Raw genomic sequence first — 19,902 nt, 5'->3', positions numbered from 1 at the left:
TCTTCTCTTTTGTGTTTTCCATCTCTTCAACTCTATGCGCTGCATACTGGATTTTGTCCCCCAGAACTGTCTCCTAGCTTACTAATTCCCTCCTCAGCTGTGTCTAACTAACTGTTGAGTCCATAATTTTTCATTTCTAGAAATTCTTTTTTTTAAATATACTTTGTCATTTTTATAGTCTTATTATTTACTCCTAATTTTATTTAATTATATTAAAATACTTATTTTATATTCTATGATTGATAATTCTATTACCTACAGTTTTCATGGGTCTGATTCTGCTGTTATTTCTGTGGGCTCAATACTCATGTTGCCTTGCTTCCTTGTTTATTTTATAATTTTGGGCATGAACTGAAATTCTTAAAGCTCTATCATGAAGGATTCCTTGAGGCCTGTGAGGAGACAAGTTCCTCTAAGGATATATGCATTTGGTTCTACTAAGCATCTCAGGAACACTACCAATCTAGCATCATTTTAGTTGGGTGAATTCATGTTATGGATCATCGTAAGGGTTGAATTGTGATTACAAATTCTCAGGGAAGGTTTTTTAAAAACTTGTTCAAGACAAGCAATTGTTTTTATTCCTCAGGTAACAGGTGTATTTCTAAATGACCCTTGCACTGAGGTATGGCCATCGAGATCCTAACTTTATGGGAGGGATCCTATTATACCCTTATCTTGGGTAGGTTATGGGTTTCATCTCCTGTCCCTATGAGTAAGGCCATGAAAAACCAAAGCTCAAAAATCACCCAATTCAGCAAGTGTGTATGAGGCAAGTGGCAGCTGCTTACCTTTCTAACTTAGTTTTTGGCCTCTGAGGATTCCTTGATCACTTGCTGGGTCATGAACACATTTCTTTAAAAGGCTTTCATATGTTATTGAGCACGTGAAGTTCTTTCCAGCAGGAGGATCAGTCAAGGCAGCTATTCCATCCTCCTGCATGAAATGAAAGTTCACATGAAAGCATGTGGTGTGGCTCTTTTGGTCAGGCCTGTTGCGCCAGCAGGATGGGCAAGTACCATGGCTTTCACACTGCCAGGAAGCTCTGGAGCCATCAACGAGATCAAAAGTGGCATGATAAACAGTACAAGAAAGTCCATTTGGGGAGAGCCCTGAAGGCCAACCCTTTGGAGGCACTTCCCATGCAAAGGGAATTGTACTGGAAAAAGTAGGGGTTAAAGCCAAACAGCCAAATACTGCCTTCAGGAAGAATATCAGAGTCCAAATGATCAAGAATGGCAAGAAAAATATATTTTAAAAAGTACAGCCTTTGTACCCAATGATGGTTGTTTGAATTTTACTGAGGAAAATGAAGAAGTTCTGGTTGCTGGATTTGGTTGCAAAGGTCATGGGGTTGATGACATTCCTGGTGTCCACTTTAAGTTTATCAAAATAGCCAATGTCTCTCTTTCGGTCTTCTACAAAGGCAAGAAGAAAAGACCAAGATCTTAAGTTTTGATGGTGATAACACAGTAGTAATAAATTTTATTTGCTTAAAAAATGTATGTGGTGTGTAAATGATGAATGACCTGACATGGTTTGGTTATACAGAACAGGATTGAGTGAGGGCAACAAGATTGCAGCTGGGGATATACCCAAAAGCCCAGCAGGGACTAGCCAATGAAGGAAGGGCCCTGAATGTCATTGTGCATTTTGAACTTTATCTAGCAGGTAATGGAGGTACTTTCAAATTTGAACCGCAAGATCCACAAATTTTTTCATAAACTAATATTTTAGGATTCTATCACTGTTTCCCTTTAAACCTGTGTTTCTTAAAGTGTAGCCAAGTTTTACCTGCATCAGCATCATCTGATTCGCTTATCAAAACTTGCAGATTCCCAAGTCCAAGCCCTACTGAATAAGTCTCCCCAAAGAGGAAGGGTAAGGAAGGGGTAACACCCAAGACCTGGGACTCTGAAGTTTAATAAGCTTGTAGGTAAACCTTTTGTACATTAAACTCAGAACCTGTGGGTGAGAGCAGTGCTTTTCCATCCGCTACTGAGACCACTGGTGGGCTGGAAAATCATTTTTCAATGAGATAGAGTAAAATCTCACATTGTGTCTCTTGCTATTAGGATGAGTATTACTGCAGTAAACCTTTGTTTAGGTATTATAGTGTGTGTGTGGGTGTGTGGGTGTGTGTGTGTGTGTGTGTGTAGGTGTGGGTGTGTGCATGAGCCAGCTGCAAAATATGTTTCATGTGTTGAGGCTAAAAAAGTTAAAGAAGCATTACCTTTGAGGATGCCCTATTTATATAGTTTTTAATCAGGTTTTATCTGTAATTAAAATGTGAGGGAACGGAATTCAGTATAATTTCCCACTGACTAACCCTGCCCATAGCATGCTGGGACACATCTATGTTTGTTCATAAATCAATTAATTTTGGCACCTCTTGACTCCAAATGAAGTGATGAAAAAGCATCTCAATGAACCTGGTCTGGATGGAAGCATGCAGTTAATTGTCACCTATTCAAGAACTGTTTTCTTGAGGAGATCAGGACCAAGATGGCGGCGTAGGTAAACACCGGAGACCGCTGCCGCAAACAACCATTTCAAAAATACAACTAAAAGACTGAACGGACATCACCCAGAACCACAGGAAGGCTGGCTGAAGAGAGACTCTACAACTAGAAGGAAAGAGAACAGCAAATCGAGGCTCAGAGGCGGCGCAGTGTGGAAAATACAAAGGTTTGCAGCGGCTGCCGGGGTTCTGAGAAGCAGAGCCTCTGGGAACGGGACTGAGCGTGGCCATAACTGCTCCCTCCGCCCGCCCTGTTGATCCCGCCCCGCCCAAAGCCTGCGCACAGCCATTTGCTGATCGCCTCAGGCAAAGGCTGGATTAGCGCCTCCCCAGAAGACAGAGTTTTCCGCACAGCTGATTACTATAGCCAGCCGGCCTGAGGGTCAAATCCCCCTAGTGTTAACTACAACAATTAAGGCTTGGCTAGAACAAGACTGCGCACAGAGACCACAAGGGGGTGCACCAAGAAAGCATAAAAGATGCGGAGACAAAAAAACATGACAGAAATGGAGGATATGGAGCTAAGAATCGCAATTTTGAGGGCTTGCCATAAATTTGTGCAGAACCTCACGAAAACTAATGAGACCCTCGATGCTACGATAAAGAAATTAGAAAGTAAGCATACACGGACTGAAATAAAGAATATTATACCCAATAGCAGACCAGAGGAGTACAATAATCAAACCAAAGATTCGACAAAAAACACCCAATTGGAAAAGCAAAATGAAAAAAGAATCCGAAAGTGTGAAGATAGTGTAAGGAGCCTCTGGGACAGCTTTAAGCGGTCTAATATCAGAGTCATTGGAGTGCCAGAAGATGAGAGACAGCAAGATATTGAAAACCTATTTCAAGAAATAATGGCAGAAAACTTCCCCCACCTGGTGAAAGAAATGGACTTACAGGTCCAAGAAGCGCAGAGAACCCCAAACAAAAGGAATCCAAAGAGGACCACACCAAGACACATCATCATTAAAATGCCAAGAGCAAAAGACAAAGAGAAAATCTTAAAAGCAGCAAGAGAAAGAGGCTCAATTACCTACAAGGGAATACCCATACGACTGTCAGCTGATTTCTCAACAGAAACTTTGCAGGCCAGAAGGGAATGGCAAGAAATTTTCAAAGTGCTGAATACCAAGAACCTACAACCAAGATTACTTTATCCAGCAAAGCTATCATTCAGAATTGAAGGTCAGATAAAGAGCTTCACAGATAAGGAAAAGCTAAAGGAGTTCATCACCGCCAAACCAGTATTATATGAAATGCTGAAAGGTATCCTTTAAGAAGAGGAAGAAGAAGAAAAAGGTAAAGATACAAATTATGAACAACAAACATGCATCTATCAACAAATGAATCTAAGAATCAAGTGAATAAATAACCTGATGTACAGAATGAACTGGTGATTATAATAGAATCAGGGACATAGAAAGGGAATGGACTGACTATTCTTGGGGGAAAAAGGGGTGTGGGAGATGCGGGAAGTGACTGGACAAAAATCATGCACCTATGGATGAACACAGTGGGTGGGGAGTGAGGGTGGAGGGTGGGGTGGGAGCTGGAAGGAGGGGAGTTATGGGGGGAAAAAAGAGGAACAAATGTAATAATCTGAACAATAAAGATTTAATTAAAAAAAAAAAAAAAAAAAAGAACTGTTTTCTTATTTCCCTCAAGAGACTACAAAGCCTATGTTCCAGCTCTCATTACATCTCAGCAACCCTATACTTAAGGAGATGAAGTATCGCAAAATCCTGGCACAACTAACTCCAAAGTACTGAGTGGGTCCATTTGCTGTGTAGGATTTTGTTATACTGAATATTGGTTGCTCCCACAGTGGTCCTAGGTTGTAGCCTGGAACACCTTTTACCATTTGGATACTTTTTTCCTTGGTAATTGCTTCAATGGGGTCTATAACTGTGGCCTATTCTCCCAAAAAGAAAATGATAATCAAAGACAAATACAAATCCATCCATTCAAGCATCACACACACACGTCTTGAATAATATTTCACAAATTTCAATCATTCACATAATGCATTATGTTTTCAATTTCCACATACCTCTGGTCCTATTATTTACCATTTTTCTTTAAATAGAATCACATTTTTATATTTAAAAAGTTCTCATAATGAATACTTTATATCCCTTCTATAAATGGAAAACTATCACTTGACAAAAGAGAAGGTAACTGTAGAAATAAATGTTAGGGAAGGAGAGCCAAGTTATCACACTCAAGTTAAATTCTGTTACCTGCCACGGCTCTGAACCCAAATGAAGCCTGTTCTCTTTGCTTAAAAAAAAAAAAGAATTAACCCCTAGCTGGTGTAGCTCAGTTGCTGGAGCGTCACCCTATAACCCAAAGGTGGCCAGTTTGATTCCTATATAATAAAAGCCTAATATGCAAATTATCCCCTCAGGTGGTCGTTCAACCAGGAGTTCGACTGGGAGACCAGGAGTGGGACCACTCACTATGATGTGCGCTGACTACCAGAGGGCGGCGCAGAACATGGTAGACATCAGCAACGCGCTGCGACCTCTCGCCAACTACCTGGGGGTGGGGGTGACTGGATGGAGGTGTGGTGAGAATGCGGGGTGTCTGCTGAGCTTGCTCTCACTCCCCCTGCTAACCTCCCCCAGGACACCAGGGCTTGATGCTGGGCACCCACGAAGAGCCCGCCACACCCACAAGGCCTCTTCCTGGTGAGCCGGGCCACAGCCTCCAGGACTGCAGGGGCTGGTCGGGCTCCCCGTGGGTTCTCGCAGGAGCCAGTCTGCCAGGCCAGCTGGGAGAGAGCGTGCTGCCCACCTGGCTTCTGTGCAGCTGGGCGGCCCAGAAGCCCATGCTGCGCCCCAGCCCATGGCGTCCAACCACACTCACCACATCTCCATGTGGGGACTCAGGTGCCGTGACTCAGGAGCACAGCAGCAGGCGGGGCCCAGGTGCTTCCCAGGGCCCAGACGTCAACTGGGACCTGCCCTTCCACACCAGACACTCAAGCTTCGATCGCTGGCCAGGCCTAGGGACCGCACCCATGCACGAATTTCGTGCACCGGGCCTCTAGTAAAAACATATCTTTAAAAAAGAGAGAGAGAGAGATTTGAATGTTTCTTGTTAAAGACCTACTAGGATCCAATTAAGTCTTTTTTGTGTGTGATGTTATCAAAAAGCATAAAGATTGAAAAGGAAATAACATTTTCAATAGTGATTTCATTTTGTCTTAAAACTGCACAGGTACCTCTTGGAATCATCTCCTGTTTCATCAGTATCTGAAACTTTGGGGAATAACAATATAGATCTGTGGTTCTCATGCTATAGTGTGCATCAGAATCCCCTGGAAGTCCTGTTAGAACAGATGGATAGGCCTCTTTCCCAGAGTTTCTGATTCAGCAGGTGTGGCTCCAGAATTTATCTTTCTAGTGAGTTTCCAGGTGGAGCTGAGCTGTTGGTGCACACTAGACTTTGGAGGCCACTGCACAGATAAACCCCACACATCTTTCACAACTCTGATTAGGTGAGTCGGTCCTCTGCCCTCCAGGAAGCTTTCTCTGCCCTCTCTAAATACATTAAACTTTTTCTAGGCACTTCTTGCCCATCTCACTAATTTCCAGTCTTTTCACTCAACCCATGCTTTAAAATCTTTTTGTCTTTCAAGCCAAACACATCTATCAAGAAATCATTCATTTTCTCATGTTTTATTAATCAAAGACAAGGGTAACTGCCAATCAGAGCTTCCAGGCAGCATGAGGTAACTGGTGTTTCTATACTGAGTTGATATAATTCTAGCCCAGAGCAAAGAACCTGATGTTTTAGTTTAATTAACATCTAATCTTTGGTAAATATGAGTTCTTTTAGTCTTTTTGAAGTACTGAAAATAGCTCACAGGCACCCTTCCTGTCTCTCCCCATTATTGCTATTTAAGACCCTTGGGGGCTGGGAAGCTCAGGTTGGGGCCACCAGTATCTCCCACTCTTTTGGTAATTAATCACTGATGGTCTTCTGTCATTTCTTCTATTGTTGTTCTTTAAGAGCACAAGGAGCTGCTTCTGATACTTCTCTGTTAATTGTACGGTACCATGCTCAGGCTTTAGAAGTAGTAACTGCTCTGCCTCCCCCAAACGCCCCCCCCCCCCAAAAAACAACCCATTTATTTCGTCTGTAAGTTTGACTATACCACAACTGTCTCCAGGGAGACACAACATACAAAGAATATTTGCAGTAAAATACACCAGCATTGTAAATAGGAGAGTTAAACTCAAAAGTTACCCTTTGGAAGAGGAAAATGAGTCAACAAAATAATTTATTTCCAGGGTTGGTAAAAAAGACCTGAAAATAAATACTAAGCTCACTAGGATATGATTCCCCTGGATTGCTCTGCCTGGTGCCTCCTGGAAGGCTGGTAAGGAGGAAATGTTTGAAATGTGTCAGAGTGAATCAAACCAAACTGAGAATTTGGGGTGATGTTAAGATCTTAATAAATCAGAAATATGTTTGCCTTCCTCATGAATATGTGACTTCCTTTTTCCAAAACTCTACTTAAAACTCTTGTCCTCCTGGAAGCTATCCCTGGTATTAATTACCACCACTCTCCTCTCCAGCCCCACCTGATTCTGATCACATTTTATTCTGAATTCCTTTAGCAATATGGACTCACTGCATGTTGCATTGGAACTGCTACTGAAGCTTTTTCAAGTGTGAATGTGTGCATGTAAGAGTGTGTGTGTGTGTGCGCGCGCACGCGCGCGCAAATTTGGGAAGGTGCCCTTCTTCCCTCTAAGAAATAGCTCCCCACCCACCTGTGACAAAGACCTAAAAATTAACTATTATAATTTCTTTATTTGATAACCATGCTTATGCAGTCATCTTCTGTGAAAATGCCAATAGCAGTAAGTTGTTATCCATCATTAATGTGTTGGGGTCCTTCCTGCCCTTTGCTGATGAATGGGATGCTCAAATGTTATTGCTAATACTGCCTTGAATAGTTCCACCATGGAAATGCCAATAAAACCTTTTTTGACTATGGATGACTCATAAAGATGCAAAAAGCAAGATTTTAGGTTGCTGTTTTACCCATTCCAAAGACTTATTAGATTTAGCTAATTATACAGCTTATCAAAAAGATCTTATGGGTGCCATGTGATGGTCTACCCCATCATTCATGCCTGATTGAATAACATGGTTAAAATCCAAGGAGCTCTTCCTCTAATGAAGTTCCTGCTCTGGTCTGTTGCTATGGCAACATAGGGCTGTAGTCCAAAATGACAGCAAATATATTAAATATTGAAGCAAATCCATTTTCTCCATGCTTTAGTGACCTCAGAGCCAAAACTGTGTTTGCTAGCACACAAGTTTAGAAAGAGTATTGTCCCTGCTACTTTTTTTGACATGGAAACCAATCATATTTATATTCTCCAGCCCAGGGCCATGCATGTAGCAGACATTGAAAAAATAAATGAGTAGAGTTAGTTATATGTGGTGGATTGACCACACACATTTACTGCCTATTTTTCCTGAAACCATACCAAAATGACAGTAAAAGAATAAAAAATGAGTATGTTCACATAAACAAAGAGAACAGGAAATGATACCATAGTAGTCAAGAGATTTCTATTCTTTTTTTAGCTTTTTCTTGTAGTAAAATATCCATAACATAAAATTTACCATTTTACCATTATTAAGGGTACAGTTCAGTGACATTAAGTACATTCAGATTGTTGGGCAACCATCACTACCATCCACCTCCAGAACTTGTTCGTCTTCTCCGACTGAAACTCTGTACTCATTAAACACTAACTCTCCATTCCTCCCTCCCCTCAGCCCATAGTAACCACTACTCCACTTTCTGTCTCTATGTTTTTGACTACTCTAGGACCTCATATAAATGGAATCAGATAATATCTGTCTTACTGTATTTGGCTTATTTCGCTTAACATAATGTCTTCAGGCTTCATCCATGTTGTACCATGTCAGAATTTCACTCCTTTTTTCCCCTACTAAATCAGATTGTATTTTACTTTCAACTTTATTGGGGCATAATCGACAGAATTTCATTCCTTTTTGAGGCTGAATAATATTCCATTGTACAAATTTATCACACCTTGTTTATTCATTCATTCACCAATGGACATTTTGGTTGTTTCCACCTTTTGGCTATTGTGAAAAATAAACATTGGTGTACACATATTTATTTGAGTCTTTGCTTTCAAAACTTTTGTGTGTATACCAAGAAGTGAAATCACTGGGTCAAACAATAATTCTATCTTCAACTTTTTTTAATCCTCATCCCAGGAGTGAGGATATTTTTTCCATTGATTTTTAGAGAGAGTGGAAGGGAGGGAGGAAAAGGAGAAGGGAGGGAGGGAGAGAGAGAGAGAGAGAGAGAGAGAGAGAGAGAGAGAGAGAAAGGGGAGGGGGGGGACACATCGATTGGTTGCCTCCCGCTCATGCCCTGACAGGGGCTGGGAATTGAACCTGCAACTGAGGTATGTGCCCTTGACTGAGAATTGAACCTGTGACCCTTCAGTCTGTGACCCAACACTCTAACCACTGAGCAACCAACTAGGGCTATGTTTAACTTTTTGAGAAACCATCAACTACTTTCCACAACAGCTGTACCATTTTTACATTCCAACCAACAATTCACAAAAGGGTCCCAATTTCTCCATGTCCATCCCAATACTTATTGTGGGGTTTTTTTTATAATAGCCATCGTAATGAGTGTGAAATGATATCTCATTGTGGTTTTGATTTGCATTTCCCTAATAATTAATGATGTGGGCAGCTTTTCATGTGCTTATTGGCATTTGTTCCATTCATTTTGAAAAGATGGAAAGCAGATGGAGGAATGATAATCATCTTAGCAGAGCAAGGGGAGTTACAGATGAGAAGCAAACTGACTTGCCCCACAAAAGCTCTGAAATATTCAGACTGTGATGGAAAAATGAACCAGTGTAAGGATCAGGGATGAAAACATCCTTTGCTCCAACAGCCAAGCAGTTATTCCTCACCCAAACAGGTGAAGGGAGGTTTAATCCCTGGGGAATCTGAACTGTTGAGGCCCTAGATTCTAGCCCAACTGGAACAGTAGCCAACAGGAATGAGAGAAGGTCTAGAAATGGGGAGACTACACAGTGGGACCTCCAGTCCTCTTCCTTGAGTCTATTCCCAAATGCAGGCAATGTGTCCTATTCCAAGGCAGAATATGAGAGAATTCTTCTCCTAAGAAATTGAACTTTGCCCTGGCTGGTGTTACTCAGTGGTTAGAGCATTGGCCCATGCACTGAAGGGACATGGGTTTGATTCCTGGTCAAGGGCAGGTATCTGGGTTGCAGGTTTGTTCCTCAGCCTCAGTTGCGGGTGCATGCAGGAGGCAACCAATCTATGTGTCTCTCTCAGATCAATGTTTCCCTCTCTCTCTCTCTCTCTCTCTCTCTCTCTCTCTCTTCTTCCCTTTCTTTCCACTCTCTCTACATATCAATGGAAAAAATATCCTGGGGTGAGGATTAATAAAAAAAAAAAGAATGAAACTGAACTTTCCATGGGAAGCAAACTACTAACATTTGGCCTTTTCCCAACAAAACAGCAAAATCCCCATCAGAAACCCAGCAGTGAAGGCCTCCACTTGATAAGCTCTGGCTATGTACACAAGACTTCCAATTAGGTTTTGTGCATTACTCTAAAATATAAAGTGACAATTAAGGATCACCAGACATTTGAGGAAAGCCTCCATCATGAAAGACAGAGACTAAGACAAACAAAAAGAAACAGAAAGAAATAGATGACAGTAAGAACAGAAGAAAGCTTCAAATAAAAATTAGAATTAATACCACCAGAGAGTTAGAGAAGATAATACATCCATCAATTTAAAAACAAACAAGCCTAGCCAGCAGTCGGCCTGGAGGTCAAATCCCTCTAGTATTAACTACAACAATCAAGGCTTAACTACAACAAGACTGCGCACAAAGACCACTAGGGGGTGTACCAAGAAAGCGTAAAAAATGCGGAGACAAAGAAACAGGACAAAACTATCAAGGGAGGATATTGAGTTCAGAACCACACTTTTGAGGTCTCTCAAGAGGCTTCTAGAGTCTGTCAATAAACTTGATGAGATGTACAGGAAATCTAATGAGACCCTCGATGGTGTGATAAAGGACCATCTAGAAAGTAAGCATACACTGACTGAAATAAAGAATATTATACAGACTCCCAACAGCAGACCAGAGGAGCGCAAGAATCAAGTCAAAGATTTGAAATGCGAAGAAGCGAGAAACACCCAACCAGAAAAGCAAAATGAAAAAAGAACCCAAAAATACGAAGATAGTGTAAGGAGCCTCTGGGACAGCTTCAAGCGTACCAACATCCGAATTATAGGGGTACCAGAAGAAGAGAGACAGCAAGATATTGAAAACCTATTTGAAGAAATAATGACAGAAAACTTCCCCCACCTGGTGAAAGAAATGGACTTACAGGTCCAAGAAGCGCAGAGAACCCCAAACAAAAGGAATCCAAAGAGGACCACACCAAGACACATCATAATTAAAATGCCAAGAGCAAAAGACAAAGAGAGAATCTTAAAAGCAGCAAGAGAAAGAGACTCAATTACCTACAAGGGAATACCCATATGACTGTCAGCTGATTTCTCAACAGAAACTTTGCAGGCCAGAAGGGAGTGGCAAGAAATATTCAAAGTGATGAATACCAAGAACCTACAACCAAGATTACTTTATCCAGCAAAGCTATCATTCAAATTGAAGGTCAGATAAAGAGCTTCACAGATAAGGAAAAGCTAAAGGAGTTCATCACCACTAAACCAGTATTATATGAAATGCTGAAAGGTATCCTTTAAGAAGAGGAAGAAGAAGAAAAAGGTAAAGATACAAATTATGAACAACAAATATGCATCTATCAACAAGTGAATCTAAGAATCAAGTGAATAAATAATCTGATGTACAGAATGAACTGGTGATTATAATAGAGTCAGAGACATAGAAATGGAATGGACTGACTATTCTTGGGGGGAAAAGGGGTGTGGGAGATGCGGGAAGAGACTGGACAAAAATCGTGCACCTATGGATGAGGACAGTGGGTGGGGAGTGAGGGCGGAGGTGGGGTGGGTGCTGGAAGGAGGGGAGTTATGGGGGGAAAAAAAGAGGAACAAATGTAATAATCTGAACAATAAAGATTTAATTAAATTAAAAATAAATAAATAAATAAAAATAAAAACAAACAAGCCTAGCCAGTGTGTCTTAGTGGTTGAGCATCGACCTATGAACCAGGAGGTTGTGGTTCGATTCCCAGTTAGGGCACATGCCAGGTTGTAGGCTTGATCCCCAGTGAGGTGCATGGAGGAGGCAGTCAGTCACTGATTCTCTCTCATCATTGATGTTTCTTTCTCTCCTTCTTTCTCCTCTCTGAAATCAATAAAAATATTTAAAAAAAAAAAAAAAAGGTTAGTTCTAGTCAAGATAGCAGTGTAGCTAGCAGGTTTGGCTCAGTGGATAGAGCTTTGGCCTGCAGACTGAAGAGTCCCAGGTTCGATTTCAGTCAAGGGCACATGACTTGGTTGTGGGCTCAGTCCCAGGCAGGGGGCGTGCAGGCGGCAGCCAATCAATGATTCTCCCTCATCAGTGATGTTTCTATCTCTCTCCCTCTCCCTTCTTCTCTGAAATCAATAAAAGTATGTTTAAAAGAAAAAAAGATAGCAGTGTAGATAAATGCAGTACTAGCCTCCTCCCATAACCACATCAGAATTACAACTGAACAACAGAATCATCATTCAGAACCACCTAGAGTCTAGCTAAACAACAATCCTACAACTAGGGAATTAAAGAAGCAGCACATGGAGAGTAGTTGGAGGGGCAGAGAGGCGAGGTGGAATCATGGACCCAGCTGGTCCCAAACCCAAGTGTGGTGGTTTAAAATCGGGAGGGATATCTTGGCTGTGGAGGTTTCTTTGAAGAATAAGGGGTCCCAGCTCCACACCAGGCCCCCAGCCCACGGTTCCAGTGCTGGGAAGAGAAGTCCCCACAACTTGTGGCTGTAAAAACCATAGGAATTGTGGCTGGGTGACATGGAGGTTTTAGGAGTCTAAGGCATGCCTTTTAAAGTGCCTGCGCACAGACACACTCTGACTCACTCCCTCTGAGCTCCAGCGCTGGGGCAGCAGCTTGAAAGGAAACAGGAACATTCAGGGAGGAACTAACTTGTCTAGAATCAGGGTAAGAGCTGGAGGGGGCAGCTTTCTCCCACACAGAAGTGTTGGCAGAGGCCATTGTTCCTTTATTGAGCCTTCTCGTCACAGAGCCAACAGGCAGGCACTATATCTGAGTCTTCTTCAACCTGGCTTATACTTTTTGCCCCACTGTGGTGATTCCCTGAAAATTGCCCCTCTCTACTTGCAGGCTCATCTAAGTCATTTCCAGTGGCTTTTCCATACAACTGGCCTCTCTTGCCTCATGGTTCAGACTTTCTTAAAATCTCTCAAACAAGCAGCAGATATGGCAGAGTGCACCATATCTCTCAATAAGTGGTCGCAGGCCTGGCACTAGTGGCAGCCTGCCTTGGTTCACAGCTTGGCCTCTACTAGGCACCTCCAAGCCCAAAACAAATAGCAGCCATCTGCAGATTGCTTTGTAGCTCATGCTGGGTGGCCCTGAGCAGGGCACAGGCAGTGGCTGACTTTGCACCTCCCAGGAGTCCCCAGAGCCAGTGCACCTAGAGGTCAGATTTGACCATGCTGGATTACAACCCTACTGCATCCACAAGCAACACACTCAAGGGGTGGACTCAGTGAGCACCAAAGCCCCACTGAAGCAAGTCCTGCTCCATAGGGGCATCACCTACACAGAAGCTCTTCCACTGCAGTCACAGCTGATCCTCGACTGGGGTCAATCCCTCCCAGTGATGCCAATAGCAAACAAGGCTTAACTACAATAGGATAGTGCACACAGCCCACACAGGGTGCACCTGGAGTGCCCAGCTCAGGTGACTGGGGAGGCTGAGCCACTGGACCCTACAAGACACCTACTACACAAGGCCACTCTATCAAGTTTATGAGACATAGTAAATCTACCTAATACATAGAAACAAACACAGGGAAGCAGCCAATATGCAGAGACAAATAAACATGTTGCAAATGAAAGAACAGAATAAATCTCCAGAAAAAGAACTAAATGAAATGAAAGCAAGCAAACTACTAGACACAGAGTTCAAAACAATGATTATAAGGATGCTCAAGGAACTTAATGATAACTTCAAGAGAACATCAACAACATAAAAAAACTAGTCATAAATGAAGGATACACTAACTGAAATAAACAATAATTTACAGGGAATCAATAGTAGAGTAGAGGACACCTAGAATCAAATCAGCTATTTGGAATATGAGGAAGCAAAAAACACCCAATCAAAACAACAAAAAGAGAAAAGAATCCATAAATATGAAGATAGTGTAAGGAGCCTCTGGGACAACTTTAAGCATACCAACATTCACTTCATGGGGGTGCTGGAAGGAGGAGAGAGAGAGCAAGAAATTGAAAACCTATTTGGAAAAATGGCAGAAAACTCCCCTTACCTGGTGAAAGAAATAGACTTACAAGTCCAGGAAGTCAGAGAGTCCCAAACAAGATGAACCCAAAGAGGCTCACACCAAGATACATCATAATCAAAATGCTAAAGGTTAAAGACAAAGAGATAATCTTAGGAGCAGCAAGAGAACAGCAGTTAGTTATCTACAAGGGAGTGCCCATATGACTGACAGCTAACTTCTCAACAGAAACTTTGTAGGCCAGAAGAGAGTGGCAAGAAATATTCAAAGTGATGAAAAGCAAGGACCAACCAAGATTACTCTACCCAGGAAAGTTATCATTTAGAAATGAAGTTATTTAGAAAAGAGCTTACCAGACAAGAAAAAGCTAAAAGAGTTCATCAACACCAAATCAGTATTGCATGAAATGTTAAAGGGACTTCTTTAACAAGAAGTAGAAAAGAGATTTAAAAAATATGAACAATGAAATAGCAATAAATACAAATCTATCAACAACTGAATGTAAATATCAAATAAATGAACAAGCAGAACACAAACAGATTCACAGATACAGGGAACATTTTGACAGTTGCCAACTGGGATGGGGATTGGGGAAATGGGTGAAAACGGTAAAGAGATTTAAAAATACAAATTAGTACTTATATTGTAGTCATGGGGTATAAAGTACAGCATAGGAAATACAATCAATAATATTCTAATAACTATGTATGGTGTCAGATGGGTATGAGATTTTTCAGGATGATCACTTAATAAGTTTTATAATGTCTAAACACTGGGTTGTTCACCTGAAACTAATGTAACATTGTATGTAAACTGTAATTGAAAATTTTTTAAATACTTATAACAAAAACAAAGAAACAAACAGGATATTATGAAAAATAAAAAGAGCCCTTGGAAAATAAAAATGATAGTCAATATTAAAAAGTTAATAATTTGGAAGTAAAAAGGCAAAATGATGAAAAATAATAGGGATCAAATAAGGATAAAAGACTTAGGGAATAGACTGAATTCAATGTCCAAATAAGAGTACATAGAAGGAGAAAATTATTAAGAAATAATTTAAGAGAATTTTCCTGGAACTGAAGGACAGGAGTCTCCAGTTGAAAGCACAATAAATAAAAAAAAGCAATGTCAAGTTTCAGATTATGAGTGATACAGAGAAAAACCAGGAGTGTCCAAATAGATAAGTTGCATACAAAGTAATAGGATTTGAAATAGTGCTGGACTGCTCAAAAATGACCCTGGAAGCTGAGAAGACAATGGAACGATGCCTTCAAGGTAAACTAATTTGCAATCTGAATTCTATACAATCAAACTGCAAATCCAGAATAAGGATAGAAACAGGGGTTCCAACATAAAAGAAAAGCAAAGAGAACTCCCAGATAACAACTAGTAAAGGTCTAAGGAGAAACCTGTCTATACTGGAACAGGAAGGCTTCAAGGAGGAAAGCTCACATAGAGTATACAATTTATCATGAAAAACTATTGATAGGCCATGAAAGTTCTAATGGGAAGGAAAAGGACAGGTACAGAGAAAATAATTCAAGTAAAACAAACAAAACAACATAACAGGAAAAACAAAAAGTTATACTAGGAAGGAAATATAAGCACTGTACACTTTTTGTTTTTGTTTTTTTGTTTTTTAAATTAAATCTTTATTGTTCAGATTATTACATTTGTTCCTCTGTTTTTTCCCCCCATAACTCCCCTTCTCCCAGTTCCCGCCCCACTCTCCGCCCTCACTCCCCACCCACTGTCCTCATCCATAGGTGCACAATTTTTGTCCAGTCTCTTCCCACATCTCCCACTCCCTTTTCCCCTCCAAGAATAGTCAGTCCATTCCCTTTCTATGTCTCTGACTCTATTATAATCACCAGTTCATTCTGTACATCAGATTATTTATTCACTTGATTCTTAGATTCACTTGTTGATAGATGCATGTTTGTTGTTCATAATTTGTATCTTTACCTTTTTCTTCTTCTTCCTCTTCTTAAAGGATACCTTTCAGCATTTCATATAATACTGGTTTAGTGGTGATGAACTCCTTTAGCTTTTCCTTATCTGTGAAGCTCTTTATCTGACCTTCAATTTGAATGATAGCTTTGCTGGATAAAGTAATCTTGGTTGTAGGTTCTTGGTATTCATCACTTTGAATATTTCTTGCCATTCCCTTCTGGCCTGCAAAGTTTCTGTTGAGAAATCAGCTGATAGTCGTATGGGTATTCCCTTGTAGGTAATTGAGTCTCTTTCTCTTGCTGCTTTTAAGATTCTCTCTTTGTCTTTTGCTTTTGGCATTTTAATTATGATGTGTCTTGGTGTGGTCCTCTTTGGATTCCTTTTGTTTGGGGTTCTCTGCGCTTCTTGGACCTGTAAGTCCATTTCTTTCACCAGGTGGGGGAAGTTTTCTGTCATTATTTCTTCAAATAGGTTTTCAATATCTTGCTGTCTCTCATCTTCTGGCACCCCTATAATTCTGATGTTGGTACGCTTAAAACTGTCCCAGAGGCTCCTTATACCATCTTTGTATTTTCGGATTCTTTTTTCATTTTGCTTTTCTGGTTGGGTGTTTTTTGCTTCTTCGCATTTCAAATCTTTTGACTTGATTCTTGCGCTCCTCTGGTCTGCTGTTGGGTGTCTGTATAATATTCTTTATTTCAGTCAGTGTATGCTTAATTTCTAGTTGGTTCTTTATCACAACATCGAGGGTCTCATTAGATTTCTTGAGGATCTCATCAAGTTTATTGGCAGTTTCTAGAAAATTATTGAAAGACCTTAAAAGTGCGTTTTTTAGCTCTATATCCTCCATTTCTGTCATGTTTCTTTGTCTCCGCATTTTTTATGCTTTCTTGGTGCACCCCCTTGTGGTCTTTGTGCGCAGTCTTGTTGTAGTTAAGCCTTGATTGTTGTCAGCAATACTGGGGGTGAATTGACCTCCAGGCTAACTGGCTATGGGAGTCAGCTGTGTCTGCAGTGGGAGAGCTTCTGTGCTGGATCTCTAGGGCGGTGCTAGTCTAGCGTTTGCCTAAGGCTATCCAGCAAATGCCTCTGTGCAGGGCTTGGGCAGGGCGGGTCCCCGGGGATCTACAGGGCGGGCGGAGTGAGCAGTTATGGCTGCTCTCAGTTCCGTCCCCAGGGGCTCTGCCTCTCAGAGTCCCGGGAGAGAAAACTGCATTCGAGTTCTGACCAAAGCCAGACAGTCCTGCTTCTCCCGTTTGAGTCTGGGTCCCTAGAGACTCACCCGGATCTGGAGCTCAGAGTCTGAAACTCCTTCCCAATTGAAAACAACAACCGCGCCCTCTGCCACCGGCCTGCTCCACATGCACTTCGCACCTTAGTATTTCACTTCCGCACTGCGCCTCCTTTGAGTCTCGGTATGGATTTCTCTTTCCTTCTAGTTGTAGGATTTCCACTCAGCCAGCCTTCCTGTGGTTCTGGGTGATGTCCGTTCCGTCTTTTAGTTGTATTTTTGAAGTGGTTGTTCAAGGCAGCAAACTCGGGCGTTAACCTATGCCGCCATCTTGGTTTCTCCCACTATACACTTTTTGGCTTTGAAATGGGTAATAATTATATAAATACTAGAGGCCTGGTGCACAAAAATTTGTGCACTCGGTGGGGGGAAGGTCCCTCAGCCCGGCCTGTGCCCTCTCACAGTCTGGGACCACTCGGGGGATGACCATCTGCTGGCTGAGGCCTGCTCCCCAGAGGACTGGGCCTAAGCTGGCAATCAGACATCCCTCTGGCAGCCCGGCAGCCATCGGAGGATGTCCACTTGCCAGCGGGGAGCAGACCTAAGCTGCAGTCGGACATCCTTAGCGCTGCTGAGGAGGCGGGAAAGGCTCCTACCACCACCACTGTACTGGCAGCCATCAGCCTGACTTGTGGCTGAGCAGAGCTCCTCCATGTGGGAGCTCACTGACCACCAAAGGGCAGCTCCTGCATTGAGCGTCTGCCCCCTGGTGGTCAGTGTGTGTCATAGTGATCAGTCATTCCCAGTCTTTCTGCTGTTAGGGTCAGTTTGCATATTACCCTTTTAGTATATAGGATAGAGGCCTGGTGCACGGGTGGGGGCCAGCTGGTTTGCCCTGAATGGTGTCCCGGATCAGGGTGGGGGTCCTGCTTGGGTGCCTGGCCAGCCTGGGTGAGGAACTGATGGCTGTTTTCAGGCTGCCCGCACCCCCTTCAGGGTGGAGGTCCCCACTGGGGTGCCTGGCCAGCCTGGATGAGGGGCTGAGGGCTGTTTTCAGGCAGGCCAAGCCTGCAACTGAACCTCCCAGTCTCTCCTTTTTTTCTTTATTCTGGGATTTATTTACCTTCTGTAATTGAAACTTTGTTGCGGCTCCAGCTCCGAGGCCGGCTGGCTGAAAGCAGGTACCTGGGGTTTGTTTAGCTTCTATAATTGCAACATTGTTGCATCCGGAGCTCAGAGCTGGGCCGCGGCAGGCGGAGAACCTTGGCTTCCTCCATCACTGGAGCAAGCAAGCCTCATGTTTGCTTCAGCTGCGTGGCTGCTGGCCACCATCTTTGTTGGCAGTTAATTTGCATATCCTGCTGATTAGCCGATGGGAAGCGTAGCGGAGGTATGGTTAATTACGTTTGTCTATTATTAGATAGGATAATAATCAATGGATGTTGGTTAAACAAGAAATAATTCTTTGATTATAGGAGTCTGCAGGAAGGGTAGGGGGTAAGTACCAGACAGACATTTTTATCTCAGATAATAGCAAGTCAATAGCTGATTTCTAAAACTGATAAATCAAGAAACAGCAATATGAGTATATTACTTTGATATGCAGCAATAAATATCTTGACAGTTGCAATTAGAAACTTTTTGGAAAACGATGGCCTAAGGAGTCTCCTGACCCAGGATTCTTTTTGTGGAAATGGTATAGATTCATTCTTCACCAGGTTCCCAGAGGCAGTATGGAAGCATAATAGTTAAGAGTACAGGCTCTGAATTTAGAATTCCTGAGATCTCAGCTTCACTCTACCACTTCTTATTAGCAGGGCAAATTTGAACAGGTTAATTGATCACTCTGCCTCAGTTTCCCCATATGTGAAATAGGAAACATAATAGTACCTACCTAATAAGATTACTGTGATAATTAAATAATGCATTCTGCCTGACATATTGTACACATTCATAAAGCATTAGTGATCATTAATATTATTCCCATGTATGGTCCCATCAGCATATACCACCCCTGCCACCTTTCAAAGTCCTTTCAAAAAGACCATTATGAAAGAGTTATAGGTGAAGGATACAGAACAAGCAATTGGAATTCAATCCCCTGCTCCTCGAGTTATAAATAGCTTCCTAGCTATTTCTGCAAAGCTATGCAGACTTGCTATCGTCCTCCAACTTGCTATTTTTCTGCTTGGGACAAGAACTGGAGACAATTTTTGGAAATAGTATAAGAAGTCATTAATACAGGAGCATGAGGTCAGACCCGGGTTAAATTATGGCTTCCCACCTATTAACACTACGGTGTCGGGTGAATTTCCCGCCAAAATATAAGATGGCGCGGGCAATTATTTAGGTTTCCCGCGCAAAATCAGAGTTAGTTTAAAATGCCTATATCTTTTGAAGTATGGGTTCGATTGAAATGAAATTTTCGGTTTCTTGTGTAAAAAATGAAAATTTATTCAATCACAGACATTTTTTTATCTATTCAGTACATAAATAATTCGATATATATAAACTAAATACGAAAAACCCAAAAAATACTTATTACCTAAAAATATACACATATTTTTAAAGTTTAAAATAAAATTTTCATAATAAATCAAAACAAATAGAAATTAATAGTTTTTTAGCGTATGATATTTTTCAAAACACGCCCCTTTA

General features: G+C 41.7%; 1 pseudogene; it reads left to right on the top strand.

The window, feature by feature from the left end:
* The first annotated feature begins 1,007 nt into the window (after window positions 1-1,007).
* On the top strand, window positions 1,008-1,452 carry LOC138992671 (small ribosomal subunit protein uS12-like; annotated as a pseudogene).
* Window positions 1,453-19,902: the final 18,450 nt, after the last annotated feature.

Source organism: Myotis yumanensis, unplaced genomic scaffold (assembly GCF_028538775.1).
Source record: "Myotis yumanensis isolate MYYU_CA2020_CCGP unplaced genomic scaffold, mMyoYum1.0.hap1 SCAF_14, whole genome shotgun sequence".
Lineage (NCBI taxonomy): Eukaryota > Metazoa > Chordata > Mammalia > Chiroptera > Vespertilionidae > Myotis > Myotis yumanensis.
Note: the sequence above shows the minus strand (reverse complement) of the source record. Positions and strands in the feature narration are given on the sequence as shown.